The sequence below is a fragment of the Cetorhinus maximus genome, unplaced genomic scaffold, assembly GCF_964194155.1.
Source record: "Cetorhinus maximus unplaced genomic scaffold, sCetMax3.hap1.1 HAP1_SCAFFOLD_4521, whole genome shotgun sequence".
Lineage (NCBI taxonomy): Eukaryota > Metazoa > Chordata > Chondrichthyes > Lamniformes > Cetorhinidae > Cetorhinus > Cetorhinus maximus.
Window position 1 is genome coordinate 5,001 of NW_027600424.1, and position 9,845 is coordinate 14,845.

Consider the following 9,845-nt stretch of genomic DNA (forward strand, 5'->3'; position numbering starts at 1 on the left):
GGTCAATGGTTAACCAGTTAGCAGGCAATGCAGCCGGCCGGCAATTACAGCCGCCCGCCCGCTAATCAGGGTGCAGTTAGGTGCAGAACAGCCCATCAGCTTCCAGGGGCTAAGGACATGTGGGTAAATGGTTAACCAGTCAGCAGGCAGAGCAGCCGGCCGGCAATTAGAGCCGCCCGCCCGCTAATCAGGGTGCAGATAGGTGCAGAACAGCCCATCATTTTCCAGGGGCTAAGTACATGTGGGTAAATGGTTAACCAGTTAGCAGGCAGGGCAGCCGGCCGGCCGGTAATTAGAGCCGCCCGCCCGGTGATAAGGGTGCAGTTAGGTGCCGGCCAGCCCAGCAGCTCCAGGGGCTATGTACATGTGGGTAAATGGTGAACCAGTTAGCAGGCAGGGCAGCCGGCCGGCCGGTAATTAGAGCCGCCCGCCCGGTGATAAGGGTGCAGTTAGGTGCCGGCCAGCCCAGCAGCTCCAGGGGCTAAGTACATGCGGGTAAATGGTTAACCAGTTAGCAGGCAGGGCAGCCGGCCGGCAATTAGAGCCGCCCGCCCGCTAATCAGGGTGCAGTTCGGTGCAGAACAGCCCATCAGCTCCAGGGGCTAAGTACATGTGGGTAAATGGTTAACCAGTTAGCAGGCAGGGCAGCCGGCCGGTAATTAGAGCCGACCTCCCGGCCATTACGGGTGCAGTTAGGTGCCGACCAGCCCAGCAGCTCCAGGGGCTAAGTACATGTGGGTAAATGATTAACCAGTTAGCAGGCAGGGCAGCCGGCCGGTAATTAGAGCCGACCTCCCGGCCATAGGGCTGCAGTTAGGTGCCGACCAGCCCAGCAGCTCCAGGGGCTAAGTACATGTGGGTAAATGATGAACCAGTTAGCAGGCAGGGCAGCCGGCCGCTAATTACAGCCGCCCGCCCGCTAGTAAGGGTGCAGTTAGGTGCAGGACAGCCCATCAGTTTCCAGGGGCTAAGTACATGTGGGTAAATGGTTAACCAGTTAGCAAGGCAGGGCAGCCGGCCGGCCGGTAATTAGAGCCGGCCGCCTGTCCGCCCGCTAGTAAGGGTGCAGTTAGGTGCAGAACAGCCCATCAGTTTCCAGGGGCTAAGTACATGTGGGTAAAAGGTTAACCAGTTAGCAGGCAGGGCAGCCGGCCGGTAATTACAGCCGCCCGCCCGCTAATAAGGGTGCAGTTAGGTGCAGAACAGCCCATCAGTTTCCAGGGGCTAAGTACATGTGGGTAAATGGTTAACCAGTTAGCAAGGCAGGGCAGCTGGCCGGCCGGTAATTAGAGCCGGCCGCCTGTCCGCCCGCCAGTAAGGGTGCAGTGAGTTGCAGAACAGCCCATCAGTTTCCAGGGGCTAAGTACATGTGGGTAAATGGTTAACCAGTTAGCAGGCAGCGCAGCCGGCCGGGAATTACAGCCGGCCGCCTGTCCGCCCGCTAATAAGGGTGCAGTTAGGTGCAGGACAGCCCATCAGTTTCCAGGGGCTAAGTACATGTGGGTCAATGGTGAACCAGTTAGCAGGCAGAGCAGCCGGCCGGCAATTAGAGCCGCCCGCCCGCTAATCAGGGTGCAGTTAGGTGCAGGACAGCCCATCAGTTTCCAGGGGCTAAGTACATGTGGGTAAATGGTTAACCAGTTAGCAGGCAGGGCAGCCGGCCGGCCGGTAATTAGAGCCGGCCGCCTGTCCGCCCACTAATAAGGGTGCAGTTAGGTGCAGAACAGCCCATCAGTTTCCAGGGGCTAAGTACATGTGGGTAAATGGTTAACCAGCTAGCAAGGCAGGGCAGCCGGCCGGCCGGTAATTAGAGCCGGCCGCCTGTCCGCCCGCTAATAAGGGTGCAGTTAGGTGCAGGACAGCCCATCAGTTTCCAGGGGCTAAGTACATGTGGGTAAATGGTTAACCAGTTAGCAGGCAGGGCAGCCGGCCGGTAATTACAGCCGCCCGCCCGCTAATAAGGGTGCAGTTAGGTGCAGAACAGCCCATCAGCTTCCAGGGGCTAAGGACATGTGGGTAAATGGTGAACCAGTTAGCAGGCAGGGCAGCCGGCCGGCCGGTAATTAGAGCCGGCCGCCTGTCCGCCCGCTAATAAGGGTGCAGTTAGGTGCAGAACAGCCCATCAGTTTCCAGGGGCTAAGTACATGTGGGTAAATGGTTAACCAGTTAGCAGGCAGGGCAGCCGACCGGCCGGTAATTAGAGCCGGCCGCCTGTCCGCCCGCTAATAAGGGTGCAGTTAGGTGCAGAACAGCCCCTCTGTTTCCAGGGGCTAAGTACATGTGGGTCAATGGTTAACCAGTTAGCAGGCAGAGCAGCCGGCCGGCAATTAAAGCCGCCCGCCCGCTAATCAGGGTGCAGTTAGGTGCAGAACAGCCCATCAGTATCCAGGGGCTAAGTACATGTGGGTAAAGGGTTTACCAGTTAGCAGGCAGGGCAGCCGGCCGGCCGGCAATTAGTGCCGACCTCCCGGCAACAAGGGTGCAGTTAGGTCGCCGACCAGCCCAGCAGCTCCAGGGGCTAAGTATATGTGAGTAAATGGTTGACCAGTTAAGCAGGCATGGCAGCCGGCCGGTAAGCGGAGCGTCCCGCCCCGTAATACGGGTGCAGTTAGCTGCAGAACACACCGGCAGGTCCAGGGACGAAGTAGTGGACGGGGAAACGGTTAACCAGTTAACAGGCAGGGCAGCCGTACGGGCAGTAGAGCCGCCCGCCCCGTAATACGGGTGCAGTTCGCGGCAGACCAGCCCCGCAGCTCAAAAGTCTAAGTGGAGAACGGGGAACCGGTTGACCGGTGAGCCGAAGCATGCCAGCAGGCAGGGAAGGTGCAAAAAGGGCCGATAAGACCGAACCGGCACGAGTAACAGGCTGCCGGGGGCGGGTTCCCAGCAAACCAGGTGAGGGGGCGTGGCCGGAGGCCGCGCAGGAGAGCCGCCCGCCCGTGAGTACGGTTAGAGGCAGCAGCGGGCTTCCCCAGCAGGGCAGAAGCCGAAGTGCAGGGAGCGAAATGGTTAACCAGCGAGCAGGCAGCATTCCGGCAGGGCTGGAGGGCGAAAAACGGCGTAAAATAACGGACCGGCAGGAGGAAATGGCTGCCGGGGGGCGGACCCAGAGCCCCCACGTGAGGGGGCGGTTCGGGTGGCAGAGCCGCGCATGCGCGGTTGGAAAACGCGTCACGTCGGAGCAGGGTGAAATCATTAACCAGTCGGCCGCTTCGGCGTCGGCTGGCCGGGCCGAGGAGGGTCGGACCGGGGAAAGGTTCCCGGTTTCGTGTCCGTCGGGTGGTCCCGAGTGCGGCAGGAAAAAATCCGGAATCCTGGGAGCCTTTTTTAAAAAAGAACCGGTCCGGGATGGGGTCGGATTTGGAAGCGTTTGCGGGGCCTAGGTGCCTCTTCGTCGGCATGACTACCGGACGGTCACCCGCCGATCGGCATTTGCGATTTGTTGGCTGGGGAGGTTGGCGGGGTACCTGCAGAATAGTAGGAGGTGGCAAATCGAGAATCGGTCGACATCGCCAAGTGCCTTCTCGAGCCTCCAGGTCTGCAGGGACCGACCCAGGCTGCCCCCAAACCGACCGCGAGGCCGTGCCGGGCGGCCATTTTTGGCCATTTTCGGCATTTTTCGCGTCTTTCGGTAGGTCACGGAAAGCGGCGGCCTGAAGCCCGGGCGTGCCCGGGGAAGGCTCCCCTTCGCCCGCGGGACCGGATTTGCCCCGGAAACGTCCCGAAGCCGGCCGGGAAGGCGGTTTCGAGGGCGAAGCACCTCCGATTGCCTTCGCAAGGCCGGGGAAAGTGGCCCCTGGGCCCGGGAGAGCAAAATCCGTGCGAGGACGGAAGCCCATGAGGTCAGATCCGAGGCTCTTACCCGGCGCCCGGTGGGGGTATTCCCGCAAAGAGCAGCGAGTGCGCCCGGCGACGGGTCAAGTTGCAATTTCTGGCATGCCACTCCTGGAGCTGGTTCATGAGTTCCCCTCGGAAGTCCCGATGAGGAAAGGGCAAAATGGCGTTTTGCGGGCTTTGGGGCCTCTTCGTCGGTAGGACTACCGCCCGACCTTACGGTTGGAATTGTCGGCAGGGGAGGTTGGCGGGGTACCTGCAGAATAGTAGGAGGTGGCAAATCGAGAATCGGTCGACATCGCCAAAAACCTTCTCGAGCCTCCAGGTCTGCAGGGACCGACCCAGGCTGCCGCCAAACCGACCGACAGGCCCTGCCGGCGGCCATTTTTGGCCATTTTCGGCATTTTTCGCCTCTTTCGGCCGGGATGGAAAAGCGGCGGCCTGAAGCCCGGGCCTGCCCGGGGAGGCCTCCTAATCGCCCGGGGGACCGGATTTGCCCCGGTGAGAGCCCCGGAAACGTCCCGAAGCCGGCCGGGAAGGCGGCCAAGGACGAAGCACCTCGGATTGCATTGGCAGGCCGTGCAAAGTGGCCTCCGGGCCCGCGAGACAATGCAGGGTGCCCTCGGTGTGCCCCTGAGAAATGGTTAACCAAACGAAGGACAGTGCGCCTCGGATTGCATTGGCAGGCCGTGCAAAGGGGCCCCCGGGCCCGCGAGACGTTACAGATTGCCCTCGGTGAGCCCCTGAGAAATGGTTAACCAATTGGACTTAGTCTCTGGCGGAGAGACAAAGTGTTTTCACGAGAAATGGTTAACCAATTGGACTTCGTCTCTGGCAGAGAGGCAAAGTGTTTTCACGAGAAATGGTTAACCAATGAGGACAATGGACCTCGGGTTGCATTGGCAGGCCGGGCAAAGTGGCTCTTGGGCCCGCGAGAGCAAAATCCGTGCACAGACGGAAGTCCATGAGGTCAGATCCGAGGCCTTTACCCGGCACCCGGTGGGGGTATTCCCGCAGAGAGTAGCGAATCTGCCCGGCGACGGGTCAAGTTGCATTTTCTGGCATGCCACTCCTGGAGCTGGTTAATGAGTTCCCCTCGGAAGTCCCGATGAGGAAAGGGCAAAATGGCGTTTTGCGGGCTTTGGGGCCTCCTGGACGGTAGGACTACCGCCCGACCTTACGGTTGGAATTGTTGGCAGGGGAGGTTGGCGGGGTACCTGCAGAATAGTAGGAGGTGGCAAATCGAGAATCGGTCGACATCGCCAAAAACCTTCTCGAGCCTCCAGGTCTGCAGGGACCGACCCAGGCTGCCGCCAAACCGACCGACAGGCCCTGCCGGCGGCCATTTTTGGCCATTTTCGGCATTTTTCGCCTCTTTCGGCCGGGATGGAAAAGCGGCGGCCTGAAGCCCGGGCCTGCCCGGGGAGGCCTCCTAATCGCCCGGGGGACCGGATTTGCCCCGGTGAGAGCCCCCGAAACGTCCCGAAGCCGGCCGGGAAGGCGGCCAAGGGCGAAGCACCTCGGATTGCATTGGCAGGCCGTGCAAAGTGGCCTCCGGGCCCGCGAGACAGTGCAGGGTGCCCTCGGTGTGCCCCTGAGAAATGGTTAACCAAACGAAGGACAGTGCGCCTCGGATTGCATTGGCAGGCCGTGCAAAGGGGCCCCCGGGCCCGCGAGACGTTACAGATTGCCCTCGGTGTGCCACTGAGAAATGGTTAACCAATTGGACTTAGTCTCTGGCAGAGAGGCAAAGTGTTTTCACGAGAAATGGTTAACCAATTGGACTTAGTCTCTGGCAGAGAGGCAAAGTGTTTTCAAGAGAAATGGTTAACCAATTGGACTTAGTCTCTGGCAGAGAGGCAAAGTGTTTTCCAGAGAAATGGTTAACCAATTGGACTTAGTCTCTGGCGGAGAGACAAAGTGTTTTCAAGAGAAATGGTGAACCAATTGGACTTAGTCTCTGGCAGAGAGGCAAAGTGTTCTCACGAGAAATGGTTAACCAATTGGACTTAGTCTCTGGCAGAGAGGCAAAGTGTTTTCCTGAGAAATGGTTAACCAATTGGACTTAGTCTCTGGCAGAGAGGCAAAGTGTTTTCCAGAGAAATGGTTAACCAATTGGACTTAGTCTCTGGCGGAGAGACAAAGTGTTTTCACGAGAAATGGTTAACCAATTGGACTTAGTCTCTGGCGGAGAGACAAAGTGTTTTCAAGAGAAATGGTTAACCAAATGGACTTAGTCTCTGGCAGAGAGGCAAAGTGTTTTCAAGAGAAATGGTTAACCAATTGGACTTAGTCTCTGGCAGAGAGGCAAAGTGATTTCAAGAGAAATGGTTAACCAATTGGACTTGGTCTCTGAACGGCAGGCAAATTGTGGCCTTGAGAAATGATTAACCAATTGGACTTAGTCTCTGGCGGAGAGACAAAGTGTTTTCACGAGAAATGGTTAACCAATTGGACTTAGTCTCTGGCAGAGAGGCAAAGTGTTTTCCTGAGAAATGGTTAACCAATTGGACTTAGTCTCTGGCAGAGAGGCAAAGTGTTTTCCAGAGAAATGGTTAACCAATTGGACTTAGTCTCTGGCGGAGAGACAAAGTGTTTTCAAGAGAAATGGTGAACCAATTGGACTTAGTCTCTGGCAGAGAGGCAAAGTGTTCTCACGAGAAATGGTTAACCAATTGGACTTAGTCTCTGGCAGAGAGGCAAAGTGTTTTCCTGAGAAATGGTTAACCAATTGGACTTAGTCTCTGGCAGAGAGGCAAAGTGTTTTCCAGAGAAATGGTTAACCAATTGGACTTAGTCTCTGGCGGAGAGACAAAGTGTTTTCACGAGAAATGGTTAACCAATTGGACTTAGTCTCTGGCGGAGAGACAAAGTGTTTTCAAGAGAAATGGTTAACCAAATGGACTTCGTCTCTGGCAGAGAGGCAAAGTGTTTTCCAGAGAAATGGTTAACCAATTGGACTTAGTCTCTGGCGGAGAGACAAAGTGTTTTCACGAGAAATGGTTAACCAATTGGACTTAGTCTCTGGCGGAGAGACAAAGTGTTTTCAAGAGAAATGGTTAACCAAATGGACTTCGTCTCTGGCAGAGAGGCAAAGTGTTTTCAAGAGAAATGGTTAACCAATTGGACTTAGTCTCTGGCAGAGAGGCAAAGTGATTTCAAGAGAAATGGTTAACCAATTGGACTTGGTCTCTGAACGGCAGGCAAATTGTGGCCTTGAGAAATGATTAACCAATTGGACTTAGTCTCTGGCGGAGAGACAAAGTGTTTTCACGAGAAATGGTTAACCAATTGGACTTAGTCTCTGGCAGAGAGGCAAAGTGTTTTCCTGAGAAATGGTTAACCAATTGGACTTAGTCTCTGGCAGAGAGGCAGAGTGTTTTCACGAGAAATGGATAACCAATTGGACTTAGTCTCTGGCAGAGAGGCAAAGTGTTTTCAAGAGAAATGGTTAACCAATTGGACTTTGTCTCTGGCAGAGAGGCAAAGCGTTTTCCTGAGAAATGGTTAACCAATTGGACTTAGTCTCTGGCGGAGAGGCAAAGTGTTTTCAAGAGAAATGGTTAACCAATTGGACTTGGTCTCTGAACGGCAGGCAAATTGCGGCCATGAGAAATGGTTAACCAATTGGACTTAAGTCTCTGGCAGAGAGGCAAAGTGTTTTCCTGAGAAATGGTTAACCAATTGGACTTAGTCTCTGGTGGAGAGGCAAAGTGTTTCCCGTTGTAATGGTTGGCCAATGCACTTCGGATTGCGTTGGTAGGCCGTGGAAAGTGGCTCTTGGGCCCGCGAGAGCAAAATCCGTGCGCAGACGGAAGTCCATGAGGTCAGATCCGAGGCCTTTACCCGGCACCCGGTGGGGGTATTCCCGCAGAGAGTAGCGGGTGTGCCCGGCGACGGGTCAAGTTGCAATTTCTGGCATACCACTCCTGGAGCTCGTTAATGAGTTCCCCTCGGAAGTCCCGATGAGAAAATGGCAAAATGGCGTTTTGCGGGCTTTGGGGCCTCCTGGACGGTAGGCCTACCGCCCGACCTTACGGTTGCAATTGTTGGCAGGGGAGGTTGGCGGGGTACCCGGAGATTTTCGGGGACACGATTTTCAGAACATTTTCAGACAACGGTCACACTTTAAAAATGCCCAGAAAAGTGCGACTTTGAGGGTGGTAAGCGTTTTCAAATAGAATACCTTTCAAAGAGCTCTCGGAAGTCCTATATGAGGATTTAAGATGAATTTGTGCGGGCTTTCCGAACTCCGTTGTCGGTCTGAAATATCGGCCAGGGTCCAGACCGGTGGTAACCCTGGTTTAATAAACTTGGCCTGTGGCGAAAAGAACAGACAAAATGACAAAGTGTCAAATATATATATATATATATATATATACATGTGTATTTATGAACAAAAAAAATCACAAAGTGTCACCTGGCGGTGTACTTGATGATGAAAAATAAAAATACAAAGTCTGTTCACAGGCACCTTTGGGGCGGGGGTGCCTGAGTCCCCTTGGGTTGCACACTAGAGTGTTTGACATGGACAGAGTCAACACTGTGTGCGTGCCCAGAACCCTTTTGAACGCAGGCGACGCACGCCGGTCGGCATTTCCTCTCCGTGCGAGCGCCAACAGGTTGCTTCCGTTGTTTTACAAATAAGAAAATTGTATTTATGAGCAGCAAAAAAAAAAATCACAAAGTTTCACCTGGCGGTGTACTTGATGATGAAAAATAAAAATACAAAGCCTGTTCACAGGCACCTAGGGGGCGGGCGGGGTGCCTGAGTCCCCTTGGGTTGCACACTGCAGTGTTTGACATGGGCAGAGTCAACACCGTGTGCGTGCCCAGAACCGTTTTGAACGCAGGCGACGCACGCCAGTCGGCATTTCCTAGCCGTGCGAGCGCCAGCAGGTTGCTTCGGTTGTTGCAAAAATAAGAAAATTGCACCGCTGCGGACCACCCCTCCACCCGCGGTTGAACCAGTACCCGAGCGAGGCCACGCTGGCTCCGAAAGCAGACGTGTGCTCGGTGGCGGGGAAGCGGTGTGCGTGTGTCTCGCTCCTCAAAGGAAAGATGCGGTGCTAGGTGTCCGATGCGGTAGGGCCCTCGGCCGGCCAGCGCGTATGCTGGCGCTGAGGCTGAGCGGAATACCCTCGCTCTTCTGTTTCCTGCGGGTCACAGACGGACACATTAGCATGTTCGAGTGGTGGCTGGCGCACCTCTCGAAGCCACAGCGCCTTGTGAGGCCGAGGCGCCGATAATGTTAAACGAGTGGCACGATTTTCCAGTGAAGGAACGGGTGTTGGATCGCCAGGTCCGCCGCCTTCACCCGAGTGTGTGATGCAGCTAGCACACCGGGTGCCCGCAAAAAGAAATAAAAACCCGTTCCTTGTGCTGAACGCACGATTTCTCTGGCATAACTTAAGACGAAGGTCCACACGGCAACCCCCCCGCAGTGCTTCCCGTGCGTGTGCGTCCTTCGCGGTGAAGGTACCCGTTTGTTTGCACCGAGAGAATAAGCTGAGCCCGGCACTGGCCTCCCTGTCAGGGGGGGAGGCTGGTGCGCCCGTCCGACGTCTGTCTTGAGACACAGTCCCGGCCGGCACGGTCACCGAGTCCCGAATGCGCCGGCTCTACCACCTCCCGACAATATATGTACATAGGAGGTTTGGGTCTAGTTGTCCGTGTTGTCAAGAGGTTCTCGGCTTTGGCCCTCTGCCACTGTCGCGGGCTCCCTGTCTCGACAGTCGCCGTTTTTTTCTGAGGTTCAGCTACCTGGTTGATCCTGCCAGTAGCATATGCTTGTCTCAAAGATTAAGCCATGCATGTCTAAGTACACACGGCCGGTACAGTGAAACTGCGAATGGCTCATTAAATCAGTTATGGTTCCTTTGATCGCTCCAAACGTTACTTGGATAACTGTGGTAATTCTAGAGCTAATACATGCAAACGAGCGCTGACCCATGCGGGGATGCGCGCATTTATCAGACCAAAACCAATCCGGGCCCGCCCGGCAGCTTTGG